The following is a 13,272-nucleotide window of genomic DNA, read 5'->3' as shown; positions in this document are numbered from 1 at the left end:
GGGGAGCACATGTGTGCTTTTAAACTGCTATGGGATGTTCAAACTGTAGTGCAGTTTTAAGGCCTTTTCATACCTGTACTGTACATTTTCTTCATTGGAAAGCCAAATAGATTTGACGTCGAGAAACATTAACAGCATAATATGGTGGAGTTGAAATGTGTTTTACTTTAGTGGACTGACAATAAATGTACGTACCATGACTTCATTAATGTGCAGGCCCAGAGCAGATTGCAACCAACTATCAGCTGATCAGTGAAGGGAACAGCTGCAACTCATTCAATGTATGTATGCAAGTGGTTCAGAAATTACAAATCGCATTACGTTAATTGCTAATTGAATGAGGATTTTGTGTGTGTCTAAATGAGCAAATTTGTTTGTTTTCTGTGAGAACAAAATACGTAAACATGTATTGGCACTGGATAACCATGACATTTTTCACTTTAAAAATACTTTTTTAAGTGCCTTTGAAACAGATTTTGAGGTTTTTATTTTGAGACATGCACCTCTTAATAAGCTTTGAGGATGTTTCAGGCTTTTAAATATTTTCATGAAAGTGCCAAGTTCCATATATTCATGAGCAATACAGTGATGTCATGAGCTGGAACTTCAGTGTCACTGCTGTTTGACGACAAAAAGATACAAAAGTGTTTCGGTGGAGGTTGACTGTATTTAGCATGATCGTGGCACAGGGTCATAATGCACAAAGTGCTATGTGTGCATGCACAATGCAATGAATTTTGGGTTCATAAATTTCACAGAAAATCCCAAAGCTGTACAGTGTAAAATACCTATATTGACATCACAGCAACATAAGAAACAATTGTGAAAGTGCACAGGCACTGCAAAAAGTATACAGCTGTTTACCATCATATGATTATTTTCATATTTTGCGGAAGTTCGTTCCATAGCCCTTTAATTTGGTTAATCTATTTTTAAAGAGCCTGAAAAATCCCAACCATGGTTGGCAATATGAACTCTTGAAAAAGGGCAAACTGTATGATTATTGTTATCGAGGGTTCAATGTTCAGGGAGAAAACTCACCGCAAATCCAATATGTCTTGGGAGGTTTGGATCTCAATCTTGAAGATCTCTGAGGTGGAGTGCTGTTGCATCAGATAGTGATAAGGAGGTTCAGTGTTCAGGGAGAAAACTCACCGCAAATCCAAAATCTCTTAGGAGGTTTGGGATCTCAATCTTGAAGATCTCTGAGGTGAAGTGCTGTTGCATCAGATAGTGATTAAGGATCCGTTGTGGGACAAGACAATGATGTACAAATGAACAGATTAGAAAAAGACCAACTCCAATTAGAGAAGAAAATAGACTGAATTTTGAGCATTAGGTATGTTTAAGTGTAATACAAATGTATGAGCTTGCAAGTGAGATGTCTATGGTTATTGTCTGGGTCTTCACCCATTACAATTACATGGGAACAATAGCCGTAGCCATAGCTCTAGAAGCCCATTTCAGTCAGTCTAAGTATTAGACAACACATAGTTGCAAGTTATGGATAAAGAGCATCTGATTCCAAATACATTGTAGCAATCTTTGTGAATACATGTAGCACAACATGGAACATATTTTCTGAAGACCAAATTAAGTGCAGACCTTTCGTTCAAAATTTGTTGAAAAAAAATATTGAGGAAAAATCTATGAAATATATGGGATGTTTTTTATGCAGAGCACAGACAAATGTTGACCTCTACTTCCGTTCAATCCATTATGCTGACAACTATTGGGTAAATTCAGTGTTTAGTAACAAGAAGTTCACACGAAAAGTGAATGTGATCTGGCGAGACTTGCACGCTCTAGAATTGTACATAAACTGTGTAGCATCAGTATTATGAGCTCCATGTCTGCATGATGTTTAAATTTTAAGCAATATTCTAATATTTCTTTTAGATTGACTCAAGGGTCCTAAAAATTTTGACAAATGAAAAATCAATGCTGTAAAATATGAAGGTCTTTGTACAGTTAGCGCAGACAAGGTTGTATATATGTACCGTACCTTAATTTCGACAGTATCCAAGGAATTGCTGCTTTCTACATGTTCATTAAAGCTGCTATTTCCTATGTAATATAACACTCTAAACACACCTAATACAAAATAATAAAAGGTTTGCGGAAACACCATGTGTGAATAATTTCTCAACTAAGAGAATGGTTCTGAAAAGAACAAAGGTATAAACTCGACGTTCCGGTCAGTATGCTCTGACCGTCTTCAGGAGAGACGGTCAGAGCATACTGACCGGAACGTCGAGTTTATACCTCTGGTTCTTTTCAGAACCATTCTCTTAGTTGAGAAATTATTCGCACATGGTGTTTCCGCAAACCTTCCATTATTTAGTATCTCCACCATGCAAAGCCTCAAATCTTACACACCTAATACAGCAATGTACTATCATCCAATCGGTGTTTGAGCTCTTTTGTCTTTCTGATACCTAGTAATATTTGATTGTTGGTTTTGTTGGCCGGCAGCAGGATGCAAACCATGTTTCTAAAAGTCACATCCTTTTATAAGACAACAAATTTGCTTGTAAAAGCAAGATCAGTGATAAATTAAATGTGCATGTACACTAGCAACATTTAATGAAGCAGTGATTTTCCTGAATTTTGAAACCTTAATCTCGGTTGTAATTGTTGAAAAATCCCTATTGAGTAAAAGAGCTTGCTGGTCAATTTTGAAAGTACAAATATACACTCTTAATATTCATGCTACAAAAGTAAACCAACATATTGGTTAGGAAAGGGATTTTCCTGACGAGGGTTAAAATCTTTTGTGGCTTGTTTCTTTCTTTTCAATAATTAAATTCTGACAGATAGATTAGGCAATGCCCAATATGTACATCTGTCAATCTTTCTGTATGCTGCACTCTGATTGGATGGTAACTTATCAAGTTCTTTGTGTGTAATAAATCAGCGTTATCTACTAATAGGCCACACCCCTCGACAGCCGATCCAATCAAACATGAAAGCTGATCTACGTCTTTTGCAAAAAGGAAACTTAAGTGGAAATACTTACCTTTGTAAGCGCCAAGCCGGAAACCAACAGTGTTATCTGTCAATGAAAATAATAAGACGTGAAACGTAATGTTTGCACAATTTATCCAGGGCAAATTCATGAAGACGTGATCTTTTATGACAAGAAATTATGGGAATAACTAAAAAAATTCCTGAAACTTTCTGTTGCGGTGATCATGACAGGCACATGACATGCACATCTACATGTGTGCACACTTAATGTCCATTCTAGGCAATGTGCACTTTTAACTTAATGAATTATTGCCTAGAGCACCAATACCAGAGGCTAGGGTGCTCCAGCTATCTTTAAAAAAAAAAAGGAACAAAACAGAAAAGTAACGCTATGATTTGAAATGTTACTTTCATTGAAGAGTGCCTACTACTTCAACGTCATGTTCAAAGAATTAAATGATCAGCATTTTTTGTCAACACGTGATGATCCCATTGCAAATCCCTCCCCCCCCCCCCACGTACCTCTGGTCAAAACACGCAAGGAGGCGGAATAAATCCCCCACCTGGGGCATGCCGTGATTTTGGATTCTAGGTGCTCTGTGGTGCAATCTGAGGCAAATTTTGACCATTTATGTTTCCGAGCAAAAGCTCATAATTTAAACATCATTTTCGAGTTTGGAGTAATTGAATCGGATATTCTGAGCTATTGAATCATATGTAGGCTACAAAAAGTGGGGAGGGGGCAAACGATATGATATCCTCCCACTTTAAGAGGTGGGGGGATTTGTCTTCCCCCCCCCCCCCCACCACTCCCCCCTTCCTCCACCGATTGACGAGATTGGAACCAGCCAGCCAGCCCCAGCAAGCTTGGTGGTCAAGTGGTTAAGACATCTGCACTAGGAAGCAGGAGGTTGCTGGTGCCAGTCCCACTTGGGTAACTTGTGAGTTAGTTTTTCATTGGGGGGGGGGTTGCTTTATTCCAAATAGCACCAACATCCATGATATCCGAGTTTAGAACTGCAGTAAATTTCTAATGAATGGTGGTTAGAATCCAGCCCAACCCTGCATTCTATTTGAATGTCTTCACCTCTCTTCTACTGGTAAGCTGTCCTCCTCCTTCCTCCTCTTAGCTTCTTGGGTGTTTCCATCAATTTCCTCTTGGCTTCTCTTCAGAGCAGGGCTCTTAGTGTACGGGTCCTTAACTGGCTTGGCGAGCTACGGAAAAGAGTCATTGTGGGAACGTGAACCTGTAACCACAGCAATAGCAGCCACTATAGACCCCTTGCACTGGTAGCCATTGCTGAGGGGTTCTTATTCATTTAAATCCAATGACAAGTGCCAACAGAAGCAAGTGCCAATAGTAAAAACCACAAGTGACTTTGTGAATGCCTTAGCTTTAAGCACTTGTCCTTTCCATTTGTGTCAGCTGAGTGATAAAAAATAAATACAGACAGTCAGTAACCACTTTGATTCCTACCAATCAATCCATCACAAACGACTGAATGTAACAGAAAAGGAGATCACTACATTTGTATTTGTAAATTTGAATGTTTGTGTCGAGGGAGAAAGGGGGGGGGGTGTACTTAAAGCTGCAGGTTACATCCTGAAAAATAGTTTTCTTTTTGAAATTGCTATTTTTCTATCAATATAGAAAAACTTATTCACTTTTGAATGAGACATTAACCGAAAAAATTGGCCCATGTTTAGTTATTGAATTATAACTTTATTATTTCAAATTATTGGCTGCCAGATAATAATTCCATTTTCGCGGGTTAGGCTGGTTCCACTATCTACCCCACTATCAGTATCGATAATGTACGGACCGGGAGCCAGTCTGCTAGCAAAGCGGATCATCGGTCTGTGCCAAGAACAAAAAGAAAAGTTCATGGGAACTTTCTTAGTATAACATTTGATAGCAGAAGTCTCAGTACACTTTCAATTTCAAGTAAGAGAGTGTGGGAATTCCATGGTTTCAAATCTTTGTTGATGCAGTGACTATTTGTATCTGTATTTAAATTTCTTTCTTGATTGTCCGAACATCAAAACTAAAACTTGTATCAAGTTTCCCTGTGCTCTTATTTGTGTTTCATTACATCAGCCCACTCAACTTTCACTCTTTAAGAAGCTCCCATGTCACTCACTCCTGACTAGAATTTTCTGGCGCCAGTTTGTCTTTCATGTCTCAAATATTCATCCCTATCTTGCTGGTTATTTAGGCTGGCAAGTTTCCTAAACGCTCCAAATTCCAACTCCGTGTAGTAAACTAATGGTAAACTCCTTGTTATGTTCATCAATAAATAAAAGCAAAATTAAGAGATTCACTTTTTGTTGGGGTGAGTTTTCAAATTTTTTTATCATGAATAGAGGAAGCTATGTATGGATTAAAACAGAACACAGTTCCCTAAATTGTAGGAAAGAAAAGAATTACACACACATATGAGCAATTCCAGCGTTATAAAAGGGATATAATATGTCTGTCACAGAGCCAGTTAACCATCAATGATTTAGACAAATGATCCAAAAACTCCCAGTGTGAAATCTCCTTGACCATTACTAGATGATGGATGCATACGATTTGGAAAAACATTCAGGTGTACTCACTGAACTCTTAACAGCTCCAGGGCCCGACCGTACCAGCATTTCATAATACTGGGATCGCCCATCACTGAACAAACTTTAGATCCAGAGCCAAAATGTCACAAAATCTGACCATCTGATTTCAAACATGCACACTCAAGCAACAACTGACACTCGACTGGATGTAGATGCCCACTTGATTTGGCAAGCAACAACTCACCTTGGTAGTGAATATCAACACAGAGTTTGCATTCTTTACCTGAATGTCACAAAAGCATAGGTTGCCTTGTTGACTGCCTTGACTTTCTTGGGTTCCAGTTGCAGACCAGTCAACATCTTCTTCAGTTGCTGTAAGAAAATATATTAATAAATAAAATTGAATTGCCTATTCAGCATGCAAGTCTTACCAGTTCATGGTCACTTTTTATGGGAAAATCTTTGTACCAAACACTGACTAGTCTAGCCTCTGATCCAGACCTTTGAAATTTAATAAGTAAACAAAAACAAATACTACTAAATGTTGGGGACATTGAGATGTGCACCTTGTACTGTGTTTATTCCTTGAGGTCTAACCCTCTCACATTTGACCAAATTCAACACCTGGTTTTCCATGATATTTAGGGCCAAGATACCATGACATAATCAATTATAAACTCTATAAACATGTACATGTACCGGGTATTACAATTAATTGGTTTCAACAGAACACTGAGAGAGTTTACAGTGAAAATCAAAATGTTCAAGCTCTCAACTCCAATGAAGCTTCATGAATTCTCCAAAACACACTGAACTGATAGCATATCTGTTGTACATGTACATACATGTACATCAATTAACTTTGGAATCCATCATTATGATCAAAATACAAAAATGTACGTATGTACAATACCAGGGGCTGGGATTTTTCGGTGGATTAGAGGGTGATAGGGGTTAAAGAACAACGCTGCACTATCTTGAGGAAAACACACCCCCCCCCCCAAAAAAAAATTATAATTACAAGCAGAAACAAAAATTGGCAAATTTCATAACAATGTCAATATAGTGTAAAAGTGTTGAGTGTTTTGGTTACACTGCTGTCAAAATACTAGACAAAATTATCCTTTAATATCTTAAAGATGAAAGGCAAAGCTGGGAGAAAATATGAAGAAGGTTTTACTTTCAACTACAAGGTCTTTAATATTCTTTAGTATAAAACTGGAGTCATCTTGAAATAGGACAGACTACATGTACCAATAATGCATCCGTATGGAATGTTGCAAAATAGAGTGCTACACTGTACATGAACTATGGGTGATGGCTACCAACACAGCTCCACTCCATCAACTGAAGTAGAAAAGCATCTTGAGAACTATAACAAGAGTCTAGATAGAAGTCTACAAATAATATATTTAAGTGCTGAAATCATTGCACCAATCGGCCTCCTCATCAACTTTGTCTTTCTCTTCACAGTCATTCGAGTGAAGTCCATGCGGACAATCATCAACATCTACTTATCCAATCTGGCTGTGGCTGACTCGCTCTACCTTATAACTGAATTTATATTTGCATTGTTTTCACCTCTAGAGAACAATTTCTTTGTCCAAAAGGCAATCCAAACTTTACGATACATATTTCTAGCTGCCTCTAATTTCTTTGTAGTGACCATAGCAGCTGAGAGATTCTCTGCAGTGCGCAATCCTCTGACATTCAAAGAAAAAGCCTCTAAATCTCGAGCAGCAAAGATATCAGCAGGACTCTGGGTGCCAACAATTATTGTTGGTGGGATTCTGATTTTCTTACCAATAACAAACATTGTCTTCACTGTCATCGCCTTTTGGGTGTGTTCAATTATCAACTTTGTCTGTTTAATAGCAACTATTGTTTTGTACATCTATGTTGTAGTGAAAGTACGCAAGCAATCAGCCCTGTTTCCAAACCGTCCCAAACAAGCAGGCAAGGTCCTCTGTATGGTTATCATCAATACTGCTGTTTTCTTCATTCTGAACACATTGTTCACTGCAGCTACAATTATTTTCATTGCGACGGAGAGAAGTACAGGTGTGCCTTTCCAGGTTTTTGATGAATATATAAAACTTGCGGAAAAATTAAATATTCTGACCATTTGCATAGCAATCTTCCAATTGATCAACAGCTCCATCAATTCACTGGTCTACAGTGCCACAAATGCTGAGTATCGTGAAGCTGTAGTTGAGGTTTTCTCATTCCTTAAACTGTGCTGTCGTTGCTGCCCAAGACGGAATCCCAGCCGACCATTGCAGCCAGGGAAGCAGATTGAGCTTCGTGTGATTCCACAGGCAGAAAATGACCAAGAGCACCGTGCTGCCAGGCCAAGCAGCAGCAAGCCACCAAGCCAAGGGTATGCACAACACACAGAGAGTCAGCAGTCACTGGACAGCTGTCAAGAAAAATGTTCCAGGCAAAGCAGCAGCAAGGCATCCATGCACAGTCAGCAGCATGTTCAAGTGCATGTTGAGGTACATGCAGAGCCAGTGGGGACCCCAGCGCTTGCAAGTTCTCATCAGGAACAATGCTCTCGTCTGACTGACTGCAAGCCATCCATGCAAGGGGAACAGTGTGTACATCCAGAACCAGCAGAGAGCCAGCAGTCACTTGCAAGTACTCAGGAACAATGTCCTGGGCTGACTGGCACCGAGCCATCAGCACAAGGGCAGCAGTATGCACATCCAGAACCAGAAGGGAGTCAATCGTTGGAAAGATGTCAAGAGCAAAGTTCTCTGGTAATTGAGAGTGAGACGTCCAAGTGATCAGGGAGCACATGTGTGCTTTTGAACTGCTCTGGGATGTTCCAACTGTAGAGCAGTTTTAGGCCTTTTCATACCTGTACTGTACATTTTCTTCATTGGAAAGCCAAATAGATTTGACGTCGAGAAACTTTAACAGCATAAATGCTGGAGTTGAAATGTGTTTTACTTTAGAGGATTGGCAATAAATGTACCCACCATGACATCATTAATGTGCAGGCCCAGAGCAGATTGCAACCAACTATCAGTGAAGGGAACAGCTGGAACTCATCCAATGTATGTATACAAGTGGTTCAGAAATTACAAATCGCATTACGTTCATTGCTAGTTGAATTGTATTGACATCACAGCAACATAAGAAACAATTGTGAAAGTGCACAGGCATTGCAAAAGTATGCAGCTGTTTACCATTTTATAATTTTTTCATGTTTCGCGGAAATTCATTCCATGGACTATTAATTCAGTTAATCTATTTTAAAAGAGTTGAAAAATCCCAACCATGGTTGGCAATATGAACTCTTGAAAAGTGCAAACTGTATGATTATCGCTATCGAGGGTTCAATGTTAAGGGAGAAAACTCACTGCAAATCAAAAATGTCTTGGGAGGTTTGGATCTCAATCTTGAAGATCACTGAGGTGAAGTGCTGTTGCGTCAGATAGTGATAAGGATCCGTTACGGCAGCGCCAGTCACCGGTACGTCAGAGGTGCTGGTGGAATGGTTATCTTGTGGGTCAAGACCTGATAGACAAATGAACAGATTAAAAAACAAACTCCAATCAGAGAAAAAAAAAATTGAATTGCTATTTTTTAGCATTGGGTATAGTTAGGTCTAATATGAGCTTTTAAGTGAGATGTCTATGGCTACCGTCTAGGTCTTCACCCATTACAATTACATGGGAACAATCTGACAATAGCCGTAGCCATAGCTCTAGAAGCCTGTTTCAGACAGCCTAAGTGACAGACAACACAAGTTGCAAAGTTATGCATTAGGAACATCTGATTCCAAATACGTTATACCAATCTTTGTGCATATATGTAGCACAACGTGGAAAATATATTCTCAAGACCAAATTAAGTGCAGACCTTTCGTTCAAAGTTTCTGCAAAAACAATTATCAAGGAAAATCTATTAAATATATGTTTTATCTGCACAGCACCTATGAGACCATTGCAGGCTTTAGATGTACAGTATGGGATTTAATCTGCTTTCTTCATAGCTTCTACATGTAAAGTAGCTGTAAAAATGTAGTTGATATATAAAGTTGAAGTCCGCAATTTGTACTCCACTTCTGTCAATAGAGCATGTAAGTTGATCGAAAAAAACCTCAGTTCAAGATTTTATGTGAAAACGCTACATTCGAGTATGGCACCATATATTAAAGGACCTACAACGTGTGTAACATCCTATTGTTTGCATTGTTTTGTGTTCTGACTAGGTTTATCCAGTCAAGGGCAATCCATGGGTTCTGAAAAAGAAAAGAATCATTCCAATTTTCAACACATTCAAAACAATGCCAATTGATTAGGTCTACTATAATAAATTGAAAAAATGTTGACTTCCGTTCAATCGATTACTATTGGGCAAATTCAAACACGGAAATCTGTGACTAGACTAGTCAGTGTTTGGTGTCAAGACGTTTACATGAAAAGTGAATGTGAACTGGCGAGACTTGCATGCTCTGTAATTGTACATTGACTATGTAGCACCAGAAGTCTGTTGTATTACATTATGAGCTCCATGTCTGTATGATGTTTAAATGCAAAGCAATATTTTACAATTCTTTCAGATGGACTCAAGTTTACTTAAAATTTGGACAATTGAAAAATCAATGCTATAAAATATGAATGTCTTTGTAAAGTTAGCATCAGACAAGATTGTACATATACATGTATCTTAATTTGGACAGTATCCAAGGAATTGCTGCTTCTACATGTTCATTAAAGCTGCTATTTCCCTATGTAATTGACACTCTAAACACACCTAATACAGCAATGTACTATCACCCAATGGGTGTTTGAGCTCTTTTGTCTTTCTGATACATAGTAATATTTGATTCTTTGTTTTGTTGGCCGGCAGCAGGATGCAAACCATGTTTCTAAAAAGTCACATCCTTTTATAGGACAAACAAATTTGCTTGTAAAAGCAAGATCAGTGATAAATTAAATGTGCATGTACGCTAGCAACATTTAAATAAGCAGTGATTTTCCTGAATTTTGTAACCTAAATCTTATTATTAGATGGAATTTTTGCGCCGGGGTGATATTATTCACATTAGGTTTTGCCCTTCAATGACATTTTTTTTTTTTTGGCCAACCGATCCCGTTAACTCGGTGGTTGAGTGGTAAGACATCTGCACTAGAAAGCAGGAGGTCGTGGGTTCGAGTCCCACCTGAGTGATTTTTTCCAACTTTCACTCGGGAGGTAACACACTGAGTATACAGTGGTTTAAAAAAAAAAAAAACGTCGGTGAAGGGCAAAACCTAATTTGAACCTAAATCTTGCTTGTAATTGTTGAAAAATCCCTATTGAGTAATAAAGCTTGCTGGTCAATGTTGAAAGTACAAATTTACACTTAATATTCATGTTACAAAAGTAAGTCAACATGAATTGGTTAGGAAAGGGAAGACAAGTGTAAAAGTCTTTTATAGCTTGTTTCTTTCTTTTCAATAATTAAATCCTGACAGATAGATTAGACAATGCACTATATGAACACCTGTCAATCTTTCTGTGTGTTGCATTCTGATTGGTTGGAGTTGATCAGCATTAGCTACTATTAAATAGGCCACGCCCCTCGACAGCCGATCCAATCAAACATGAAAGCTGATCTAGGTCTTTTACAAAAAGGAAACTTCAGAGGAAATACTTACCCTTGTAAGCGCCAAGCCGAAAACCACAGTGTTATCTGTCAATGAAAATAATAAGACACGAAACTGAAATGTTTGTACAATTTATCCAGAGCGAAGTTTCATGAAGACCTGATCTTTTATGACAAGAAATAAGGGGAATAACTAAGAAAATTCCAGAAACTTTCTGTTGCGGTGATCATAACAGGCACATCACATGCTCATCTCACATGTGTACACACTTCATGTCCATTCTAGGCAATGTGCACTTTTAACTTAATGATTTATTGACTAGTGCACCAATACCAGAGGCTAGGGTGCTCTAGCTATCTATGATTGCTCTTTGCTTCTCTCAGAACTACTTCAACGTCATGTTTCAAAGAATTAAATGATCAGCATTTTTTGTCAACACGTGATGATCCCATTGCAAATCCCTCCTCCCCCCCCCCCCACTCTGGTCAAAACACGCAAGGGGCGGGATAAATCCCCAACCGGGTGTTTATGCCGTGATTTGGGATTCTAGATGCCCTGTGGTGCGATCTGAGGCAATTTCTGACCACTAATATTTTTGAGCAAAAGATCATAATTTAAACATCATTTTCGAATTGAATCAGCTATTCTGAGCTATAGAATCATATGTAGGCTACAAAAAGTGTGTGTGTGTGGGGGGGGGGGGGGGGGGCAAACGATATGATATCCCCCCACTTTAAAAGGTGGGGGGATTTGTCCCCCCCCCACCACTCCCCCCTTCCTCCACCGATTGACGAGATTGGAACCACCAGCCAGCCAGTCCCAGCAAGCTTGGTGGTCAAGTAGTTAAGACATCTGCACTAGGAAGCAGGAGGTTCCAGTGCAAGTCCCACCTGGGTAACTTATGAGTTTAAAATTTTTATTTTTTTTTCATAGGGGGGGGGGGTGCTTTATTCTATTTTTCTTTTTTTCAAAACCTTTGGGAATTTTGCTGTGCGTGTGGACTTTACTTCAGAAAATTTGATAAATTTATTTTTTTTAATCTAAAATAATTCTTAAGAAAGATAGGCAACATTTTCTGGAGCTTTAACAAGTTTTTCGGGGCAACTGCACATGTTAGTCGCCTGTGTCTGGAAGCAGTTTGTCAAGGAAGATCACATTTCCATTCTGGCCCACAACCATCCCGTGTCTTTGGTGAGTAGCTCACCTTTGTTGCTTCAGCCAGGGAGATATCTCCCCAATGTTCCGTTGCAGCATCTTGGATAAATTCCTCAGAAACTCCCTGGTGTTGGTCTGTTTGGTGGATAGCTGGTTTTTCATACGGCTGGTTCCACAGTGGAGTCACTGCGTTGTTTAACCTGCAGATTGAAAAAGGAAGAAAAAATTGAGCTCAGTATTTCAGAGTCTTAACAAATTTTAGTAATAGTGAATGGTTCAACTGCTATCCTTTTTGAGATTTGGCAGACACAATATCAGGGTGCTAGTGGGTTTGGGTAAATTTGGGGTCAATACAAAATACTTGACCCAAACCAAATAGCACCAACATCCATGATATCCGAGTTAAGAACTGCAGTACATTTCTAATGGATGGTGGTTCGAATCCAGCCCAACCCTGCATTCTATCTCAATGTCTTCACCTCTCTTCTACTGGTAAGCTGTCCTCCTCCTTCCTCCTCTTAGCTTCTTGGGTGTTTCCATCAGATTCCTCTTGGCTTCTCTTCAGAGGGAGGTTCTTAGTGTACGGGTCCTCAACTGGCTTGGCGAGCTACGGGAAAAAAGTCATTGTGGGAACGTGAACCTGTAACCACAGCAATAGCAGCCACTAGACCCCTTGCACTGGTAGCCATTGCTGAGGGGTTCTTATTCATTTAAGTCCAATGACAAGTCCAACAGAAGCAAGTGCCAATAGTAAAAACCACAATTGACTTTGTGAATACCTTGGCTTTCAGCACTTGTCCTTTCCATTTGTGTCCGTTGAGTACTTTCAATGCCTCCTCCTTATCTTCTTGGCAGCTGAGTGATAAAAAAATAAATACAGACAGTCAGTAATCACTTTGATTCCTACCAATCAATCCATCACAACGACTGAATGTAACAGGAAAGGCGATCACTACATTGTATTTGTAAATTTCAATGTTTGTGTCGAGGG

General features: G+C 39.0%; 1 protein-coding gene and 1 pseudogene across 1 annotated transcript in view; one reads left to right on the top strand and one right to left on the bottom strand.

Annotated features, from left to right (window-relative positions):
• The first annotated feature begins 6,662 nt into the window (after positions 1 to 6,662).
• Positions 6,663 to 8,312, top strand: LOC119730116 (annotated as a pseudogene).
• Positions 8,313 to 12,430: 4,118 nt separating this feature from the next.
• LOC119730113 (tRNA (uracil-5-)-methyltransferase homolog A-like) overlaps positions 12,431 to 13,272 on the bottom strand; it is a 46,420-nt gene continuing 45,578 nt past the window's right edge. Inside the window, exons 13-15 of the mRNA XM_038202895.1 lie at positions 13,061 to 13,136; positions 12,761 to 12,888; positions 12,431 to 12,481 (exon numbers count right to left, since the gene is read on the bottom strand). The gene's annotated coding sequence lies outside the window, so the exon portion shown is untranslated. The remainder of the gene's footprint in view (positions 12,482 to 12,760; positions 12,889 to 13,060; positions 13,137 to 13,272) is intronic.

The sequence above is a fragment of the Patiria miniata genome, unplaced genomic scaffold (assembly GCF_015706575.1).
Source record: "Patiria miniata isolate m_02_andy unplaced genomic scaffold, ASM1570657v1 HiC_scaffold_22, whole genome shotgun sequence".
Classification (NCBI taxonomy): domain Eukaryota; kingdom Metazoa; phylum Echinodermata; class Asteroidea; order Valvatida; family Asterinidae; genus Patiria; species Patiria miniata.
The sequence above is the reverse complement of the archived record's forward strand: the minus strand, read 5'-3'. Positions and strand labels throughout refer to the sequence as shown.